Source organism: Marmota monax, unplaced genomic scaffold, assembly GCF_021218885.2.
Source record: "Marmota monax isolate L192 unplaced genomic scaffold, Marmota_monax_Labrador192_F-V1.1 WCK01_AAM20220418_F8-fsc00176, whole genome shotgun sequence".
NCBI lineage: Eukaryota > Metazoa > Chordata > Mammalia > Rodentia > Sciuridae > Marmota > Marmota monax.
This window is the reverse complement of record NW_026694774.1, coordinates 2,484,577-2,507,254: the sequence shown is the minus strand read 5'-3', so window position 1 is coordinate 2,507,254 and position 22,678 is coordinate 2,484,577. Positions and strand designations below refer to the sequence as shown.

General features: G+C 32.8%; 1 protein-coding gene across 1 annotated transcript in view; it reads right to left on the bottom strand.

The window, feature by feature from the left end:
* The window catches only part of Dach2 (dachshund family transcription factor 2), a 153,500-nt gene that overhangs the window by 107,771 nt on the left and 23,051 nt on the right, over positions 1-22,678 (bottom strand). The window lies entirely within an intron of this gene.

The following is a 22,678-nucleotide window of genomic DNA, read 5'->3' as shown; positions in this document are numbered from 1 at the left end:
AGTAGGCCAGGGTCCATCCTGCCACTGGCAGACACCTGCTGGAGCTCAGGTGCTGGCACAGGACTGCCTCTTCTGACCAGCAGACCACTGGGGGAGCTCAGGACTGGTCCAGATTCACATACACTAACATATGCGGGACCCAGGTCCAGGGTAGGTCCAAGTTCGCCACCACCACCCCTACCTGGGAGCACAAGCCTAACCCACTTTCATGTTGGGACATTGCAGACATCACCCTGACATAGTAGCCCCCACCTTTTGACAACACACAGGGCCTAGAAGCAGCTGCATCTCAGAGTAGGCATCCCAAAGATAGTGTTAAGTCCCACTCTTTCAGCCACATCTCTGTAAGACACTGCATCCATCTTGGGGCACCTCTATTGTTATCTCCAGTTACCTCGGCTATTGCTGCCACCACCATTAGTTGTAGTAGCATACATCAAGGGACAGATGCAGGGTCTGGAAGCCCAACATCAAGGTGAGATACAGACAATCTGCATGAGTATTACAAGAATATAGGGTAGAAACTGTAATATCTCAGATCCACACTGCAAGAAAGGAAGACCCACAGACAGCATGAAAAAACAAGGGAAGAAAGTGTCTCAAACAAACAAGGATACTACAATAACCGAACCCATAGACAGCAAAGTTGATGAAATGTCAGAGAAGGAGTTCAGAAGATTCATAATTAAAATGAACTGTGAATTAAAGAATGATGTAAATGAGTAAACATAGGCAAAAATTGATCACTCCAATAAAGAGATGAGAGAGCAAATGCAAATAGCAAATGATTGCTTCAAGAAAGAGATAGAGACTCTGAAAAAAATACAGTCAGAAAACCTTGAAATGAAGGATACAATAAATCAAATAAAAACTCAATAGACAGCATCACCAATAGACTAGATCACTTGGAAGAAAGAATGTCAGATAATAAAGACAAAGTAAACAATCTAGAAAATAAAGTTGATCACAAAGTGAAGATAGTAAGAAACCATGAACAGAACATCAAAGAATTATGGAACAGCATCAAAAGACCAAATATAAGAGTTATTGGAATAAAGGAAGGCACAGAGTTTCAAACCAAAGTAATTCACAAGCTCTTCAATAAGATAATATCAGAAAATTTCCCAAGCATGAAGAATGAACTGTAAAACCAAATACAAGAGGCTTACAGGACACCAAATGTACAAAATTACACCAGATCTACACCAATGCACATTATAATGAAAATGCCTAGCATACAGAATAAGGATAGAATCTTAAAAGCCACAAGAGAGAGAAGTCAGATCACATATAGGGGGAGACCAATTCATATCTCAGCAGATTTTTCAACCCAGACCCTCAAAGACACGAGATTGTGTAGCAACATATACCGAGCTCTGAAAAAATGGATGCCAATAAAGAATCTTATATCCAACAAAATTAAGCTTTAGATTTGACGATAAAATAAAATCTTTCCATGATAAATAAAAGAATTTACAACTAGAAAGCCTGCACTACAGAACATCCTAGGCAAAATATTCTACAAAGAGGAAATGAAAAAAATGATGAAAATCAGCAGAGGGAAGTATTACATTAAAGGAAAAATTAATCAGAGGAGAAACCAAGTCATGTTAAATACCAAAAATAAACAAAAATGCTTGGGAATATATAATGTCTCAATAATAACCCTGAATGTTATTAACCTAAAATCACCAATCAAAAGACATAGACTAGAAGATTGTATTAAAAAAAATAAAAAAATATGCTGCCTCAAAGAGACACATCTGAAGGTGAAAGTTTGGGAAAATTCATACCACTCACATGGAGTGAAGAAGCAAGCAGGGGTTTCCATCCTCAAATAAAATAGAGTTAAGTTAAACAAAAGGGATAAAGAAGGACACTATATACTTTGAAAGTGAACCATACACCAAGAAGACTTAACAATGATAAATAAAATGCCCCAAACAAGGGAGCATTTACTTTCATCAAACAAACTCTTCTCAAGTTCAATAGTCAAATACACCACAACACGATAATTTTGGATAATATTAACACACCTTTTTCACCACTGATAGCTCTTCCAAACAAAAGCTGGAAAAAAATGTAGAACTCAATAATACAATCAATAACTTAGACTTAGCTGATATATATAGAATATTTCATCCTTCAATGAGAGAATACACTTTCTTCTCAGCAGCACATGGATCCTTCTGTAAAATATATCATATACTATACCACAAAGCAACTGTTAGCAAATATAAAAAAGTAGAGATACTACCCTGCATTCTATCAGATCATAATGGAATGAAATTAGAAATCAATGATAAAATAAGAAATAAAACCCTCTCCAACACCTTGAGACTAAATAATATGTTACTGAATGAACAGTGGACTACAGAAGACATCAAGGAGGAGATTAAAGATGTTTTAGAGGTGAATAAGAACACAGATACAAGATATCAAAATCTCTGGAATACTATGATGGCAGTTCTAAGAGGAAAGTTCATTGCATGGAGGTGATTCCTTAAAAGAAGAAAAAGTCAACAAATAAATGCCTTAACATTACATCCCAAAGCCCTACCAAAAAAAAAAAAGAACAAATCAACATCAAAAGCAGTAGGATACAGGAAATAATTAATATCAGAGCTGAAATCAATGAAATGGATTCAAAGGAAACAACTTAAAAAAACTGACAAAACAAAATTTGCCTCTTTTAAAAAATAAATAAAATTGACAAACCCTTAGCCATGTTAACAAAGAGGAGAGAGAAAACTCAAATTACTAACATACATGATGAAAAAGGAAATATCACAACAGACACTACAGAAATATAGAAGATAATTAGAAATTATTTTTGAAAACTTGTACTCCAATAAAATAGAAAATATCAAAGACATTAACAAATTTCTAAAGTCATATTATTTGCCCAAATTGAATCAGGATGATATACACAATTTAAACAGATTGAATTTAAGTGATGAAATAGAAGACGTCATCAGAAGCCTACCAACCAACAAAAGCCCAAGACCAGATGGATACACAGCCAAGTTCTAAAAGACCTTTAAAGAAGAATTAACATCAATACTCTGCAATATATTTCAGGAAATAGAAAAAGAGGGATTAGTTCCAAACTCATGCTATAAGGTCAATATCACCCTAATTCCAAAACCAGGCAAAGACACATCAAAAAAAGAAAACTTCAGACAAATATCTCTAATGAACATAGATGCAAAAATTCTCAATAAAATTCTGACAAATTAAACACAAAAACATATCAAAAAGATAGTACACCACAATCAAATGGGGTTTATTCCAGGAACACAATATTGGCTCAACATACAAAAATCAATAAATGTAATTTATCACATCAATAGACTTAAAGACAAGAACCATATGATCATCTTAATAGATGCAGGAAAAGCATTCAACAAAATACAGCACCCCTTCATGTTCAAAATACTAGAAAAACTAGGGATAAAAGGAACATATCTCAATATTGTAAAAGCTATCTATGCCAACATCATTCTAAATGGAGAAAAATTGAAAGCATTCCCTCTAAAATTTGGAATAAGACAGGGATGCCCCTTTTTCACCATTTCTATTCAATATAGTCCTTGAAACATTGGCCAAAGCAATTAAACAGATGAAAGAAATTAAAGGGATATGGACAGGTAAAGAAAAACTCATTTAGCACTATTTGTCAATGATATGATTCTATACCTAGAAAAAATCCACCAAAAAATTTCACCAAAAAACTTCTAGAATAAATGAATTCAGCAAAGTAGCAGGATACAAAATCAACACACATAAATCAAAGACATCTCTGTATATCAGTGAAAAATCTTCTGAAAGAGAAACAATAAAAACTTCACCATTTACAATAGGCTCAAAAATAAAATAAAATAAAATAAAACTCTTGGGAATCAGCCTAATGAAAGAGGTAAAATACTCTCCAATGAAAAGTAGAGAATGCTAAAAAAAATCAAAGAAGATCTTAGAAGATGGAAAGATCTCCTTGTTTTTGAATAGGCAGAATTAATATTGTCAAATGGCCATACTACCAAAAGCACTATATATATTTAATGCAGTTCCAATCAAAATCCCAATGACATTCCTCATAGAAATATAAAAGGCAATCATGAAATTCATCTGGAAAAATAATAGACCCAGAATAGCTAAACAAATCCTCAGCAAGAAGAGTGAAGAAAGTGGCATCATGGTATTTGCATCAACATTGACTTGTATACCAATGGTACAGAACAGAGTACACAGAGTCTAACCCACATAATTACAATTATCTTATATTTGACAAGGGTGCTAAAAAATGTACATTGGAGAAAAGATAGCCTCTTCAACAAATGGTGCTGGGAAAATTGCAAATCCATATGCAACAAAATGAAATTAAACCACTATGTCTCTCCATGCACAAAACTCACTCAAAGTGTGTCAAGGACCTAGGAATTAAACTAAAGACTCTTCATGTATTAGAAAAAAAAGTAGGCCCAAATCTCCATCATGTCAGATTAGGCCCCAACTTCCTTAATAAGACTCCTATAGCACAAGAATTAATATTAAGAATCAATAAATGGGATGGATTCAAACTAAAAAGCTTTTTCTTAGCAAAAGAAACAATCAGTGAGGTGAATAGAAAGCCTACAAATTGGGAACAAATTCTTACCAAATACACATCAGATAGAGAACTAATCTCTAGAACTCAAAAATATTAACACCAAAAAAATAAATCACCCAATCAATAAATGGGCCAAGGAACTGAACAGACACTTCTCTGAAGAAGATATAGAATCAATCAAGAAATATATGAAGAAAATGTTCTACATCTCTAGTACTTAGAGAATTGCAAATCAAAACTACTCCAAGATTTCATCTCACTCCAGTCAGAATGGCAGTTATTACGAATACAAACAACAATAAGTTTTGGCGAGGATGCAGGGGAAAAAGGCACACTCATGCATTGCTGGTGGGACTGCAAATAGGTGCAGCCAATTTGGAAAGCAGTATGGAGATTTCTTGGAAAACTGGGAATGGAATCACCATTTGACCCAGAAATCCCTCTCCTTGGTCTGTACCTAAAGGACTTAAAAACAGCATACCACAAGGACTCAGCCACATCAATGTTTATAGCAGCACAATTCACAATAGCTAAACTGTAGAACCAACCTAGATGTCCTTCAGTAGATGAATGGATAAAGAAAATGTGATACACACACACACAATGAATATTATACAGCATTAAAAGAGAATAAAATCATGGCATTTGCAGGTAAATGGATGGAGCTGGAGAATATAATGCTAAGTGAAATTAGACAATCCCACAAAAACCAAATTGCAAAAGGTTTTTCTCATTTAAGGATGCTGATTCATAATATGCTGCAGGAGGGTGGGGGTGGGAGGATTAAATGAACTCTAGATAGGTCAAAAGAGAAAATGGATGGTGGGAAAGGGAGGAGGCATATAGGTAGGAAAGACAGTGGAATGCTATGGTCATCATTACCCTAAGTACATTTATGAAGACATGAAGGTTGTGACTCTACATTGTGTATAACCAGAAATATGAAAAACTGAGTTCTATATGTGTAATATGAATTGTAATGCATTCTGTTGTCATATATAACAAATTACTTTTTAAAAAAATAATTTTAAAAAAACCATACAGCAACATGGTTACTATTCTCTGCACTGCAAATTTTAAATATACGTAGAGTGCTCAAAAGTAACTTCAGCAGTGCAGATGTGTTAGCCTCTTGATCACAGTAAATTACACTCACATTAAGTTTCTATTATCTTTTCAGACACATTGCCCTGCCCATTTACATTAAACTCAAGTTTAATTAAAACCTTTAACCACTGGGGGAGAAAGAGAAAATGTGGTAATTATATACAATGGAATACTACTCACCCATAAAGAGAAATAAAATTATGACGTTTGCCAGTAAATGGTGGAACTGGAGACTATCATGCTAAGTGAAATAAGCAATTCCCCCAAAACCAAAGGCCAAATGTTTTCTCTGATATGTGGATACTAACTCACAAAAAGGGAGCTGGGGGGTAAGGAAGAATAGAAATACTTTGGGTTAAACAAAGTGAAATGAAGGAAATGGTGAGGTAATGGGAATAGGAAAGATAGTAGAATGAATTAGACTTTACTTTCCTATGTGCATATATGAATACACAACTAATGTAATTCCACATCATGTGTACAACCAGAAGAATATGAAGTTATATCCATATATGTATAATATGTCAAAATACATTATACTGTCATTTATAATAAGAATAAATTAAAAAAACCAAACAAATAAACATATGAATAAATTAAGACCATGCAGGATATGAAAAAGCAACTGAATAATGAGAATTTCTGAAAAAGTACTGAAAAGAAGTTTGGGAAATGAAAAGGCCAATCAACTATATTAAAAACTCAGTTGAGATCAGGTTCAGTGTTGCACATATGTAATTTGAACAACTTTGGAGGATAAGGCAGAAGTGTCATAAGTTGAAGGCCAACCTCAACAAACTAGTGAAGCCATAAGCAATAAAGCAAGACCCTGACCCAAAATAAAATATAAAAAATTAAAAGGACCTAGGATGTGGCTTGGTAGTAACATATATCTGGGTTTAACCGCCAGTATTAAAAAGAAACAAATGAACAAACAAACAACTCAGTTGAAAGGCATATCAATACATGAGATCAAGCAGAAGCAGAATATTAGGGACTGGAGACAAGGTTGAAAAATTATTGCATTCATAGGAAAATTTAAAAAAAAGAAAGAACAGAACTTACAGTATATCTGGGATACTAATATGAATAAATAAGGATAAAGAATCATGGACTGAAAGCATAGAAAGCATAGAAACCTATGTGTATAAAGCAAGAAAACCTGTGTAGTGCATAAAAGTAGCAACTTTTCCAAATTTTGGAAAACATAAACATCAGAGAAAAGACATATTTAAAACCCAAATAAACATGTCCAGATAAAGAACTTCTCATGGCATAATCAAACTTCCAAAAGGAGAGCAAATGAAGAATATTTAAAAATCAAAACAGAAGTATCAAGGCACATTTAAAGCCAACCCCATCAGAACAGTAGCTGACTTCTCAGAAGACACACTATAGTATCAGAAACCATGGAAGAGTGTATTTCAAGTTATGAAAGAAAATATGCCGATTGCTACTCCAGTAAAACCATCCTTTAGAATTGATGAGAAATAAAAATATTTCATGATAAGCATAAACTAAGTGAATCCATGAACACTAAACTAGCATTACAGTAGATACTTAAGGAAATACTATCTGAAGGAAATAGAAAAAAGTTTAAAAAGTTAAACACATGTAAACCTTCTTCTCATGCTCTTCCTCCCTGCTCTGTTCTTAGTTGTTCTCCTTATATCAAAGATGATATTTGGCATTTGTTTTTTAGGGATTGGCTAGCTTCACTTAGCATAACCTGCTCTAGTGCCATCCATTTCCCTGCAAATGCCATGATTTTGTCATTTTTTAGTGCTGAGTAGTACTCCATTGTGTATAAATGCCACGTTTTTTTTTATCCATTCATCTATTGAAGGGCATCTAGGTTGGTTCCACAGTCTAGCTATTGTGAATTGTGCTGCTATGAACATCGATGTAGCAGTATCCCTATAGTACGCTCTTTTAAGGTCTTTAGGGAATAGTCCAAGAAGGGGAATAGCTGGTTCAAATGGTGGTTCCATTCCCAGCTTTCCAAGAAATCTCCATACTGCTTTCCAAATTGGCTGCACCAATTTGCAGTCCCACCAGCAATGTACAAGTGTACCCTTTTCCCCACATCCTCACCAGCACTTGTTGTTGTTTGACTTCATAATGGCTGTCAATCTTACTGGAGTGAGATGGTATCTTAGGGTGGTTTTGATTTGCATTTCTCTGACTGCTAGAGATGGTGAGCATTTTTTCATGTACTTGTTGATTGATTGTATGTCCTCCTCTGAGAAGTGTCTGTACAGGTCCTTGGCCCCTTTGTTGATTGGGTTGTTTTCTTATTGTTTAATTTTTGAGTTCTTTGTATACTCTGGATATTAGGGCTCTCTCTGGAGTGTGAGGAGTAAAAATTTGTTCCCAGGATGTAGGCTCCCTATTTACCTCTCTTATTGTTTCTCTTGCTGAGAAAAAAAACTTTTTAGTTTGAGTAAGTCCCATTTGTTGATTCTAGTTATTAACTCTTGTGCTATGGGCGTCCTATTAAGGAATTTGGAGCCTGACCCCGCAATATGTAGATCGGAGCCAACTTTTTCTTCTATCAGACGCAGAGTCTATGATTTGATATCAAGCTCCTTGATCCATTTTGAGTTAACTTTTGTGCATGGCGAGAGAAAGGGATTCAGTTTCATTTTGTTGCATATGGATTTCCAGTTTTCCCAGCACCATTTGTTGAAGATGCTATCCTTCCTCCATTGCATGCTTTTAGCCCCTTTATCAAATATAAGATAGTTACATTAAACAGGGATGAGAGGTGGGAGGGAAAGGGGGAGAGAGAAGGGAAATTGCATGGAAATGGAAGCAGACCCTCATCGTTATACAAAATTACATATAAGAGGAGGTGAAGGGAAAGGGGGAAAAAAACAAGGGAGAGAAATGAATTACAGTAGACGGGGTAGAGAGAGAAGATGGGAGGGGAGGGGAGGGGGGATAGTAGAGGATAGGAAAGGCAACAGAACACAACAGACACTAGTATGGCAGTATGTAAATACGTGGATGTGTAACCGATGTGATTCTGCAATCTGTATACGGGGTAAAAATGGGAGTTCATAACCCACTTGAATCAAAGTGTGAAATATGATATATCAAGAACTATGTAATGTTTTGAACAATCAACAATAAAAAAATTTAAAAAAAAGAAATATGATATGTCAAGAGCTATGTAATGTTTTGAACAACTAATAAAAAAATAAAATACAAAAAATAAAAAAGTTAAACACAATCGTGAAAGCATGGGGAGTAACAATTCTCACATGCAAAAGAAAATTACAGACATTAATACAGAAAAATTAAAGACTCAGACATTAATATAGAAAACCATTAAAGATCTAAAATAAATAAAGGAGGAAGAAATGAACATATGGACAGAAGTAAAACAACAAAACGACAGTAATGTGAACATAGTTTTCAATAATAACCCTGAATACAAATGTTCTAAATTCTCCAATTAAAGGATGAAGACTGTCTGATATGATTAAAAATCAAGACACAATAATATTTGTTCTATGATAAACTGATCTCACCAGCAAAGACATATGGAGATTGAAAGTCAAAGGATAAGGAATGATATTTCGATTAAATGGAATCAGAAAACAAGTAGGATTAGCTACACTCATATTATATAAAAGAGATGTTAAATCAAAACCTATTAGAAGAGACAAAGAAAGTCACTACATATTGATAAAGGAGACAAGTAATCACAAAGATATCATGATTATAAATATATATGTACTGAATATCTGAGCACCCAATTTTATAACACAAACAGGACTAGAAATAAAGGAAGAAATAGGCTCCAAGATCATAATAGTGGATACCTGTAATTCCTCACGCTCACCAAACAAAAAAAAATCAACAAATACAAGAGTAAAACTATAATACAGATGAACAGAAATTAATGGATATCAAAAGGATACTCGAACCAGCAGGTTCAAGATACACTTTTTATATTGCTACTTTAAAAAAATAGATCACATATTAAGTGAGAAAATGCTCTTAAAATTTTCAAAGAAATGAAATAATTTATTCTATCTTATTAGAACATAATGGAATAAAATACACATGGACAGTAAGACAAATTATAGAAACTAGACAAGCACATGGGGATAGAACACTGAATGAATAGTGGGTCATTGCAGATATCAGGTATGACACTTAAAAATTTCTAGATTCAAATAAAAAATGCAACACAGTGTGACTGAAACTATAGTATATTACAAAAAGAGTACTAAGAGGGGAGTTTATAGCCATGAGGGGCTACACTAAAAAAATGATGTTATTTAAATATAGCCCAATGTGCAAATTGATGCCTTAAAAGAAACAAAAACAAAATAAACCCAAATCAGTGGAAGGAAAGAAATACTAAAGATACAGGAAGAAATAAACAAAATGCAGAGTAAAATAACAATGTAAAGGATCAACACAACACACAGTAGATGGTATCAAAGGATAAACATAATTAAGAAACAGATCAACTAACCCAAAGAAAATGAAAGCCTAAATATGTAAAAGTAGAGGGAGAAAGGGCACATTACAACAGATACCATTGTACTTCCCAGGATCACTGGGGAATACTGTAAAAACAAATATGAAATAAACTTGAAAATTTAAAAGAAATGGGCATATTTTGGATATATTTATGACTTACCAAATTAAACGAAGAGGGTATTAGAAACCCTAAGTTGATCAAGAAAAAGCAATGAGATTGAAGCAATAATAAAAAGCCTCCCAACAACGAAAAGTTAGGACAACATGGAATCATAATTAAATTTATCATACATTTCAAAAAGAAATAAAACTGATGATCCTCAAACTATTTCATAAGATGGGGAAAGGTCCATAAGAATTTCATTCTATAAAGCCGATATTACCCTATTAACAAAACCTGAAAGACACAAAAATAAAAATAGAAAACAATAGGCGAGGGGCTGGGCCTTTGGCTCTGAGGTAGCGCACTTGCCTGGCATGTGTAAGGCACTGGGTTCGATTCTCAGCACTGCGTACAAATAAATAAAATAAAGGTCTATCAACAGCTAAAAAATATATACAAAAAACAATAGGCCAATACTTTGATGAACATATATGCAAAAATCCTCATTAGAACACTTAAAATCAAATTTAACAGCACATTGAAATGATCATTTATTCCAGGGGTTCAAGGATGACTCCACATAAGCAAATCTATAGAATGTAATGCATGAATAGAATAAAGAATAAAAATCACACAATCTTGACAATTGATGCTCAAAATGTCTTTGATGAAATTCAACATCCCTTCATAAGTATAGCCCTGTATAAATTAGGTATAGAAGTATCAGAGCTTAAATTAATAAAGGCTATATATAACAAATGTATAACCAACATCATACTGAATAGGAAAAATTAAAATACTTCCTCTAAAATTATCAATAAGATAAGAGTTCCCACTTTCACCATGTTATTCAAAATACTACTTGAAATTGAGCCTGAGAAATTAGGAAAGAGAAAGAAATAAAAGGGATACAAATAGCAAAGGAAAAATTCAAACTATCCCAGTTTCCAGCTGGTATGGTTCTATACTTAGAAATCCTAGAAGACTCCATGAAAATATTCTTAGAACAGATAAATAAATTCAATACTGTAGCTCGGTACAAAATCAATATACAAAAAATAAATAGTTTTTTCTATACACCAATAATAAACTTGCTGAGAAAAAAATCAGGAAATCAATATCATTCACAATAACCTAAAAAAAAATTACACAAGAATAATCCTGGGGCTGGGGTTGTGGCTCAGTGGTGGAGTGCTTGCCTCACACTTATGAGGGACTGGGTCAATCCACATAAAATCAAATAAATAAAAATAAATAAGTAAAATAAAGATATTGTGTCCATCCACAACTGAAAATAAAAAGAAAATAAGCCTAACCAATAAGATGAAAGACCTCTACAAGGAAAATTGCAAAACACTGAAACAAGAACAGGAGAAGACATTAAAAGATAGGAAGATGTCTTATTATCATGGATTGGGAGGATTAACATTATGAAAATGGACATCCTACCAAGAGGAATATACAAATTCAATGCAATCCCTACCAAGATACCAATGAGATTCTTCACAGACCAAGAAAAAAGTACTAACAATCACATGAAAGAATAAAGGAATCTAAATAGCCAATGCAATACTGAACAAAAATAGTATCACAATACGTGATTTTAAAACAAAATAATAGTAAAGCAAACAAATTAAAAAACAGCATAGTACTGGTATAGAAATAGACACATAGACCAGTGAAATAAAATAAAGAACCCAGGAACACACACATGCCCCTGCTACAGCCCAAAAATTATCCACAAAGTTGCAAAAAACACATCGCAGAAAGGACAGTCTCTTAGGCAAATGGTACTGAGAAAATTGGATGTATACATGTAAACGAATGAAAAGGACCCCTGTCTCTCACACTGTGAAGCAATTAACTAAAAATGAATCAAAGACACAATGAAACTGCTAGAAGAAAATATAAGGGATCTGCAATTGTGGCTCAGCTGTAGAGAGCTTGCCTAGCACATTCGAGACCCTGAGTTTGATCCTCAACGAAAGAAAAGAAAAGAAAAGAAAAGAAAAGAAAGAAAGAAAGAAAGAAAGAAAGAAAGAAAGAAAGAAAGGTAGGTATTGTGTCCAACTACAACTAAAAAATAAATATTTAAGGGAAAACATATTGAGACGCTGGCACAGGCAACAGTTTCCTGAGTAGGACTGCAATAACTAAGAAAACAAAAGCAATATTTGACAAATGGGATTACATTAAATCAAAAAGCTTCTGAAAAAATAATATCATCAACATAAGCATGCTACCAAAAGCATTATATTGATTCAATGCAATTCCCATAAAAATATCAATGATATTCTTCACAGAACCAGAGAAACAATCCTGGAATTTATTTGAAAGAATACAAGCCTCAGAATGGAAAAAGAAATCTTGTCTCCAGAATGGAGATATCAAAGTATACTACAGAACAGTAACAAAAACAGCATGCTATTAGCATCAAAATAGGCATGAACACTAATGGAATAGAATTGAAAACACTATAGGCACAGTCTCATATTTACAGTCATTTGATACTTGATAAGGGTGCCAACAATATAAGTTGTAGAAAAGATAGCCTTTTAGCAAATGGTGGTAGAAAACTGAATATCTATATGTAGAAGAATGAAACAAGATCCCATTCTCTTATACAGCCCAAAAGTCAACTCAAAGTGTATCAAAAACCTGGGAATTAGACCAGAAATCCTGTACCTGCTAGAAGAAAATATAGTTTCACCACTTTAACATATTGACATAGGCACTGACTTCCTTAACAGGACAACAAATATCTCAAGAAATAAAACCAAGGATCAGCAAGTGAGATGACATGAAATTCAAAAGCTTCTGTACAGCAAAGAAAATTATTAAGAGCATAAAGGAAGAGCCTACAGAATGAGAGAAAATCTTTCCCAGCTACTCCTCAGAGAGAGGATTAATATCCAGATTATAAAAAGAACTTAAAAAGCTTAACAACATAAAAACCAAATACTCCAATCAATACATGGACAAAATATCTAAATAGACATTTACCAAAGAAGAAATACAATTGACTAACAAACATATGAAAAAAAAGCTCAAATTTCTAGTTATCAGGGAATTGCAAATCTAAACAATACTGAGATTTCCTCTCACTCAAGTCAGAATAGCAATTATCAAAACTACAAATAATAATAAATGCTGGTGAGGATGGTTAACTCTGACATTGCTGTTGAAACTGTAAATTAGTGTAACTACTCTGGAAATCTGTCTGAAGGTTCCTCAAAAAATTAGAAATAGACCCAGTTATCATTTCTCAGTATTTATCTAGAAAAGCTAAAACCAGCATATTAAAGTGATACATCCACATCAATGTGTATAGCAGTGCAATTCAGAATAGCCAAGTTATGGAACCAGCACATGTTGCCATCATGGGATGAATGAATAGAAAATATGGTAAATATATGGACAATGGAATATTAATCACCCATAAAGAAGAATAAAATTGTTTCATTTATAGGAAAATGGATGGAACTGGAAATAAGATGGATATGGACAAGTATCACGTTTTCTCTCATGTATGGAAACAAAACAAAACTGAAAACCAAAGATGACTTAGATTAGATGTAGAAGAGGGACTCTTCAAGGAAGGTGAAGAGTAACAGTGAGTGGGGAGAGATGGAAAGGTTAGAGATATAGAAGAGAGGGTGATCATGATCAAAACATGATATATTCATGTATGGAAATATCACAGTGACATCCATTGATTTGTACAATAAATACACATTAAGAGTTAAAATAGAAAATTAATGGAATTTTGAAACATTGTATGGAGTAACCTTGAAAATATGTGAAGTGTAATAAATTACACACCAACAGGAAAAAAAGTTGGGGTTTTATTTGACTGATAGGAGAAACATATCATGATACTCATAAAGAAAGAGTATAATGGTGGCTAACAGGAGCTAGAAGATGGAAGGACCAGAGAGTTCTTGTTTAATGGGGAAAGCTTCAGTTTGGCATCATAAAAATTTCTGCAGATAGATAGCAATGAAGGTTGCACATCAATGTGAATGTACTTAAGTGTCACTGAATTTTACACTTAAAATAGAATGGAAATTTTAATGATAAATTTTATGCTACATATATTTTTCCACAATAAACAAATAAAATGTCTTGTTTTATAAACCCCGGTCTCCCAAATGACAAGAATTAATTGTTAACCACACAGAAACTTTTCTATTTAGGATTGCAGCCCACTTGTATGCCTTGAAGTGGTGAGGTTAGATTGCTCTTACTTGACTTGCAAATGTTAATATGAAAATGTCATGACGTAAACTGGCAGTTGTTGATAGATGTGAAGTATAGAGGGAAGGACATTATTTTCTCCAAATAATAATAGCATAGTGAAGAGAGCATCAGACAGATATCATGTTGAATTTAGGCACCTTCATTTGTTATCTACTGGCCTTAAGAATGATACTAAAGCTGTTTGAGGCTCAGTTTCTTAATATCTTACATGGGGATATTAATATCTATCCACTCTACAGTGTTGAAGTGATTAAATTAGATATGACCCCCCAAAAAAAGCACAATAACTGGAAAAGTTACATACTGAGAAAGTATATACTAAGCTAATATCGTTAAAATTATTTTAGGATAAAAAAGATAACATGTTTTTAATTAATTCTTTTAGCTTGTGTAGAGAATAAATATCTTTTTCCCCTCAAAATTCTGAATATTTTGAAGTTAACATTTATTTATTTTCTTTGGGCTAAGTACTCTATATGTAATACTTCATTGCATTATTTTTATAACTGCTTTAGCAATGTTTCTAACCAGTTAATGATATTACATTAGACAGTTTTAGAATGGTTCAAAAGAGTGGGGTCTCATAACCATATACACACAAAATTTTAACATGAGAGATCAGAAAAAAAACTGATTCCAGTTTTTATAAGTTTTCCTTTTTGTATGGGCATCAACAAATCAGTGATGCAACATTAATGTTAAACCCATAGGAAGGGCTCAGAAAACACATTTTCTTTCCTGATTTTTTCCCATTTTTTATTTGTTCTACTTAGGTATACATGACAGCAGAATGTATTTCAATTCCTTGTACACAAATAGAGCACAATATTTCAATTCTCTGGTTATACATGATGTAGAGTTGTACAATTTGTGCAATCATATATGTACCTAGGGTAATGATGTTGGTCTCATTCCATCATCTTTCCTGCCCCATGCCCCCTCCCCTTCCCACCCTCCCCTTTGCCCAATCCAAAGTTCCTCCATTCTTCCCATGCCCCCTTCATTGTGGATAATCAAGGATAAATATCTTTTAACAATACTATTAACATAATATGATGAAGATTACTATTGACCCTAAGTATTCAATAATTTGCTAAAGTAAAGTTCCATTGTTTAGCATTTATCATATTTATTTCCAATGGCCATATGCATTTTATCATGTTTCTCTTAAAGTTAATTGTATAATCAAGTATGTTAAAGCATCAAAAATGAAAAACTCCAGATATGGCTTCACTGGGCTACTTCCAACAATGTATCAAGTGGTTCAGCAGATGTAATTACTGCCAAGCTTTGCCAAGGATTTGAAATGTGCCCATTAATTCAGCAATTCCCAGTCTGTCCATCAGTCAGTCATACTTAAAAAATATGCCTGTCACAATGTAGGTGAAGGAATCTATTGGTAATTATGTAGTAACATCCTCTTGAAGATGTAAATGCATATTCCAAACTTTTTCAAAGATTATATTACCTAAATCAAACTTTGATTCAGAAACAGATGCAAGAAGCAGTTACTGAAAATAATGAGCATCTCAGAAAATGTATTATAATATATAAACATATGAATAAATACATATATGTGTATGTATATGTATTCATAGGATAAGTGTGTGTGTGTGAAGGAGGGAGAGTGAGAGTTAAATAACTATATAAAGCCTGGTCTTCTCACGGGAAAACAGAAGCAAATAATTCTTTTTTTTCCCCTCTGTACAAAAAGGCTGGGTGTGGCTGACAGACAGTGGTTATTATTCTTAGTACTTCTTAAAAGAAGAATTATAAGGAAGAACAACATATTTAATAAGTTGGCATAATCACTGAAATGAGAAGACTGTTGGAAGAAAAAAAATTGAGATAAACTTTTTTCAATAATTTTCATGTCACTCTAAAATGAATACAAAATATAATAAAAGGAGAGGAAAGAGTTAGCCTGACAACATGAAAGTGCAAGATAGAAAGAGAAAAGGAGGATTTAAGCAGGAAAAATCATAATTTTAATAAATAAAGGCAAAATCTGCAGATCTGAGTTTCATAAAAGCTATAAAGCTGGGGAAAATGATAAATTAAAATATAAAGTAAAGACTAGGATAACAATACCAAGAGTAAAAACATATACATTCATGCATCAATTAACAGGGGTACATTCTAAGAAATGTGTTTAAATGAATATGTCATTGTGCAAACATAATAGCATGTACTTGTACAAACTCGACTGCTATGACTCACTAGGCAATAAAATTTTATGAGACAAGTGTCATGGATGTGTTCTGCTGTAGACAAAAATATCCTCATGTGTATGATTGTATTTTGTTAAGATGAAGAGTTAGATCAAATTCACCAAAATCTCTTCCAGATGGGAAAAATAAGAGACAGTAGGAAAACACAGTAATTAGGAAAGGGAAAGAAGAAGGAAATTGAGTACAAGGGGAAGAATAATTAAAGAAAGTAACAATGCCAAACAATTATACATTTAATCAGAAACATTTATAGTAGAGTATATTTTGACATATTATATATATATATATATATATATATATATATATATATATATATATATATATGGAGTATCTCCTGAATATGTTCAAAGTACACAGAACACTTTATGTATAGCAAAAAACATACATCTAATACACACAACTCTATGTGGTAGATACTATAATTAGCCACATTTTATAGAAAAAATTGAGGTTCAAAAAGATAGAATAATTTGCCCAAGCTCATACTGTCCATAAAGATTTGAACAACAAATGGTTCTAGAAAGCACATACTAAACCACTCTTCTCAAATATTGCTTATACAAGGCATATTGACTTAAGTACTTTTAATTGAGGCTTTGATTCTGATTACACTGTGTTTAGACTCCAAGGAACAAAATGAATCACTCTGATGAACAGAAGCGAGAAAGTAATAGTTTGAAAGACAGGCTTGTTAGAGGAGGCAGAGATCTTTAGTGGGCAGACCTATGAGTCATGAAGTGGTAAGGCCTTCAAAGAAAGTCCCTCAATTACAAGTAAGGAGAAAAGCTACTTTTTTATTTAGGCCCCTCTTTTTAAACAAAATCCGTTTAAAATATAAATGATATGGGACCACACGTGGGTAGTTCTTCTCTATCTCTTGAAAATGAGGGTAGGGCAACAAGGTATCAAAAGGAAAAGGACAAATTTGATGCCTGAGGAGAAAAATGAGGTAGAAAAATAATAGTATTTATTGAAAGTCAATCACTGAAAAGACGGCAGAACAAATAAGGACTAATGCTGTGACTGAAAAGAATAATTTAAGCAAAAGGGCAGCATTAGAGCATGCAATACAATTTTCAAAACCTGTTTAATCATCAAAAATCACTTAAAGTTATGAGCTTAAAATAATAATATAAGCAATTCATAATATAATAAAAATTTCATAAGTAAAGAGAAATTTTTATATAGTCAGTTTTCTTAACCTCAATTTCTCATTCTATCTAAATCCACTGTAATTGTTTTTCAGAATACACCAGACATTAGAAATAAGACTGTTGTTTCCTTGACCAAAAAAATCCTTTTAGCATTCCTTTGATAATATATGCATACCATATCATACAAATAAATTCAAGTACATTATCCAAGTATGACATAATGAAATCAGACATATTGAGAGATTTATGCATATGAAAGTCATGGTCTCTGTTCCTATGAACTTATAGTAGATAAAGAAATGTCCTATTTTCAAACAATGGAACCAAATAATTATGGATTCAATAGTTTAAATAAATTTAGGTTTTGAAAGAGCATAAAATATTTAAAGGAAATAATGATGAGCAGTTAAGAAACACACTAAATTTTCTAGTGATCAAGAGGAAGCACTACTGATATACTCTCCACATGGCCACTAACAAGACCATAGGTGGGATCACATTGTGTGATAATTAGTTCTGAATCAGAATATTTTGTGAATCTATTTTTTCAAAGAAAAAATAAAATATAGCATGAAAGCATAGTTTACTGAAATTTTTACTATATAAAGGCACACACATATATTACGTAGATGTTTTCAAAAATGATTATACATTCTTCATTAAAGGTTAGAAGAAGGCCTTAGCGACCTTTAACAACTTTCAGTTTCCAAGGAGCAGTTTTAATAGTTATGAAAGTTTTCAAATCATTCAGTTATGTTTCAATATTCAGTTTCAAAATTCAGCAAGATTTAGAGCAAGATTTATCTTAAAGTTACAATAATACAATTGATTTTCAAAATATATTTTGACATCATTAAACTATTTTAATTGATCTCTTCACAGTATGCATGGCACACTCAGAAAGAGAAAAAAAATTTAATCAGATGAGTCTATGTGATCTAAGTAGATTTTTAAGTCTTTTGGATCTTGTAAATTACTAATAGACTGCATTAGTAGTAATAGTAGTAGTACCTTTACTAGTAGACTGCATGCATAGTAGTCATACTGCTTATTTTAAGTACTTTTTAATCTTGTAAATTACAAACAGACTACATATTTTTGACATACAAGTCCTAATTTAGTTACATAATATAATTTAGTATGAGATTCTTTATTTATTGTCCACAGGCTATCAAATCCCAATTCATAAACACCATTAAAGCTTAGACTCATTCCTGTAAGTGTGAAAGGTTAAACATGCACCAGCACACCACCCAGCTCAGCTTATTAGGGCTGATGCTACAGCAAAGGTGGCCAAAGAATGTCTGGTGCTTTTGGCCAATTTAGAGACTTTCCTTTCCAAGGCTGACAATCTGGCATGATGAACATATTTGGAAAACAAAACAATATGTTACCTATGCCTGGCACTGAGAGCAATGTATTTATGCTAAAATTTAAAATCAATTTTTAAAGTGTATAAAATATAGTAGCTTCAAAGTTAATAACATTGTAAAATTATAGGCATCTTAAACATTTTAATTTGCATATATTTTTTGCATTTACTTGTCAATTGTAAAGATATATATTTTCCAGAAATTATAGAACAACAAAAACAACAATAAAAAGTACAGATCCAGGGATGGGGTTGTGGCTTAGCAGTAGAGTGCTTGCCTAGCATGTGCAAGGCACTGGGTTCGATTCTCAACACCACATATAAATAAATAAAATAAATGTCCATTGACAACTAATTTTTTTTCAAAGAAAAGCATAGATCCAGTCTCCAAAAAAAAAAAAAACAGTGATGAGCTCTTGATAGATGTTTGAGGTCAATTCATAATTACACAAATTGCCTAAAAATCTCTGCTAACCTAACGCTAAACAATATATAGAGCAGCCTAAAAAATTGATTTTCAAAGTAAGGGGACTTAAAAGCAAGTTTGCAAGAAAGGCCAGAAATAATTATGCTCCAATCTTAAGAATTACATGGCTACTTCTTGCAGTCTAGATAGTTGAGACACAGAAAAAAGTAACTGAAAATTTTAAATTATTGTTGAAACAAAAGTGGGAAGGGATATTTCTGTGATGTAACTTGTTCAGGCCTGTGTAGGAGAGGGAGGATGATGTTGAGGTACTCCATGTATATATAATATGTCAAAATATACTCTAATATATACCTAAAAAGAAAAAAAATAAATAAATTTTAGGAAGGAATGCAGTTGCCCAGGATATCCTAAAAAAATGAGAAAAGGATAGAGATCTCAAACCTGGGGATATCAAGAGAAGACACACCTCCACATTTTTGTCCTCTTTTCTCTTACTCTGTCACTACACAAACTATTCCAATTTGCAATTATGCAATTAAATTCAGCATCTAATGCATAAATGTCAAAGAGGGAAGAGATACTTCTTAAAGCAAGGTTCTCTCTATTGAGGAAAAGATCAAAGACAAATGCACAAACTCTTGTAAAAAATATCTTTGACTTGATAATGAAATACACAGAGGTGGAGTACTTTACAAGTTTATATTCTTTTCAAATGTTGCCCTTATTTGTTTGTTTATTCCACCTTATTTGTTTGCTTATTCCACCATGTGATCACATCTGTATGTCATACGCTTCTGAAAGCTAAAATCATAAAAGCAATTAAGTTATGTGGTTTTTTCCTGCAAAATCACCAAATTTGTTGACAAACTAAAAAGAGCTTAGATTTTTATTGACATTTTCTAAATGATACAAAAATAAATTTTATTCCATCTTACTTTGCCAAGTAAAATTGAAAAAATATTGTAAATATTTTCAAGCATAGTTTTCTCAATAAAATGTTTTATTTTTGCTGTTCAATTTGTTTTCCAATTTTGAAACATATTCCAAATTTGGCAGTAGACATGATAAATATTTCATGGTGTGGTATGAGTGGAAATAAAAAATAAATGATGTTTTATCTTTGAATAAAGAACATGCATACCTTTCTTCAAATTGAAATAGACCACATACTGTCATAAAATATCATGGCCTGAAAGGATTTCATGGCTACATTGCTCAGTGGGAATACACCATCTAAAATAAATATTAAGCTTTTGAGCGGATGTAGACACCTGCACCTTTATATTTTTTATTTAAAATATGGGTTAAATTTTTGCCATGTACCACCTTGAATATATTTTTAAAAAAATATTAACAGCTTGCATCCTCATACCAATGCCCAGTTACAAATTCCAAATGTTTTGTCACATTTCTTATGAGCAATGCCATCTGCCAGAGGTGGCATTTGATGGCTGTTTACCATGACTCCCTGCAAGAATTCATCTGCCACTATCTAATGCCGCCTGAATAAAGGGGATTAAGACTCTGATGCAACAGAGACTATTGATAATTTGGTATAATTGGGAAGAAATGAAGATAAATGAGGTTGAGGATGGAGAGGCAATTAGTTGAGCCGCCTGTACAGCTGTGTTCTCGGCCTAGCTCCCCTGGCCTTTTCTTCAGTGAGGTATGTGCAAATTAACCATAATGACAAATACACACTTCCCAAAGCTCTCGTACTTTGAAAAACTAGAGAATTCACTTTTCACTTCTGATAACTGAGTTAGTTATTTGGCAAAGTTGTTTTTTACATGGTCTCCTAATGTCCTCATCAGATAGGGCTACTGCACCTGTTATACTTTAAGAATAATTCCCTGACAGAGCCTCACTTCCTTGCTTTCAGTTGATATCAGGCTACAGTTTATAACCTGAGTACACAGAGGATCCAAAGCCTATTTTACCTTAATTGTGGTCCAGTGTTTTAGGACAGATTGGCAATGTTCTCACTTTTACATCATTAGAAGCCAAAAGAACTCTAGAGTCAATTAAAAAAAAAGATTTTTCTTTTGATTTTAGAAGGATATTCTTCAGACAGAATTGTTTTTGATAATTTACAATAGAAAGGCAGGGTCAGATTTATAAACAAGCTCTAAAGCACCTTTAGAGATAGGCAAAACCAATATTTTCAAGGATAAAATTTACATATTCAGATTAAGGTTATTATTGTCACTATTATTATTATTCCTGAATGAAAACAGGAAATCAGTAAACAGTTATCTACTTAACATATTTAGCCAGTGACCAACTTAATCTATGATCCCTTTTTATAGCCACAAAAATGGCTTTATGGGTATTTAGTTATGAATGTTATCTTAGGAATTAAAACACTTTGAGTCAGTATTTCTATTGGTAGTTTTTCTTCTATTTTTCCCTGTGGAAATTATTTTTATTATCTCTTGTGTTTAATGAAACTATCACTATGTGTCGTTCAGTAGTTGCTCCTTGTGAGAAAATGATAGAACTATATTAATAATTTAGGCTATATAACTATACTAATAAAGAGTGGAGTGATGGATGCCTTTTCCCACTCTATGAAAATTGGTGTGACAGGAAGATAAATGCTTTTACAATTTTGATTTGTTTCACTCACATCAGAAACCAGCCTAAAACAATTTATTTAAAAACAAATAGTCTGCATTAATTACAAATGCTTACCAATTCAGGTAAACATGTTCAGTAGGAGGATTCTTTACTGTTACATCTTTATTTCTTGAAAGATGTGAAATTAATATTTTAATATATTATCTGAGCATTGAAATATGGTAGCCACCGGACATTTAAATTTAAACTTGGGTATTTAAATTTGAACTTGATAAAATTAAAAATACATTTCTCCAATTACATAGCCACATTGCAAGTGCTAGATAGTCACA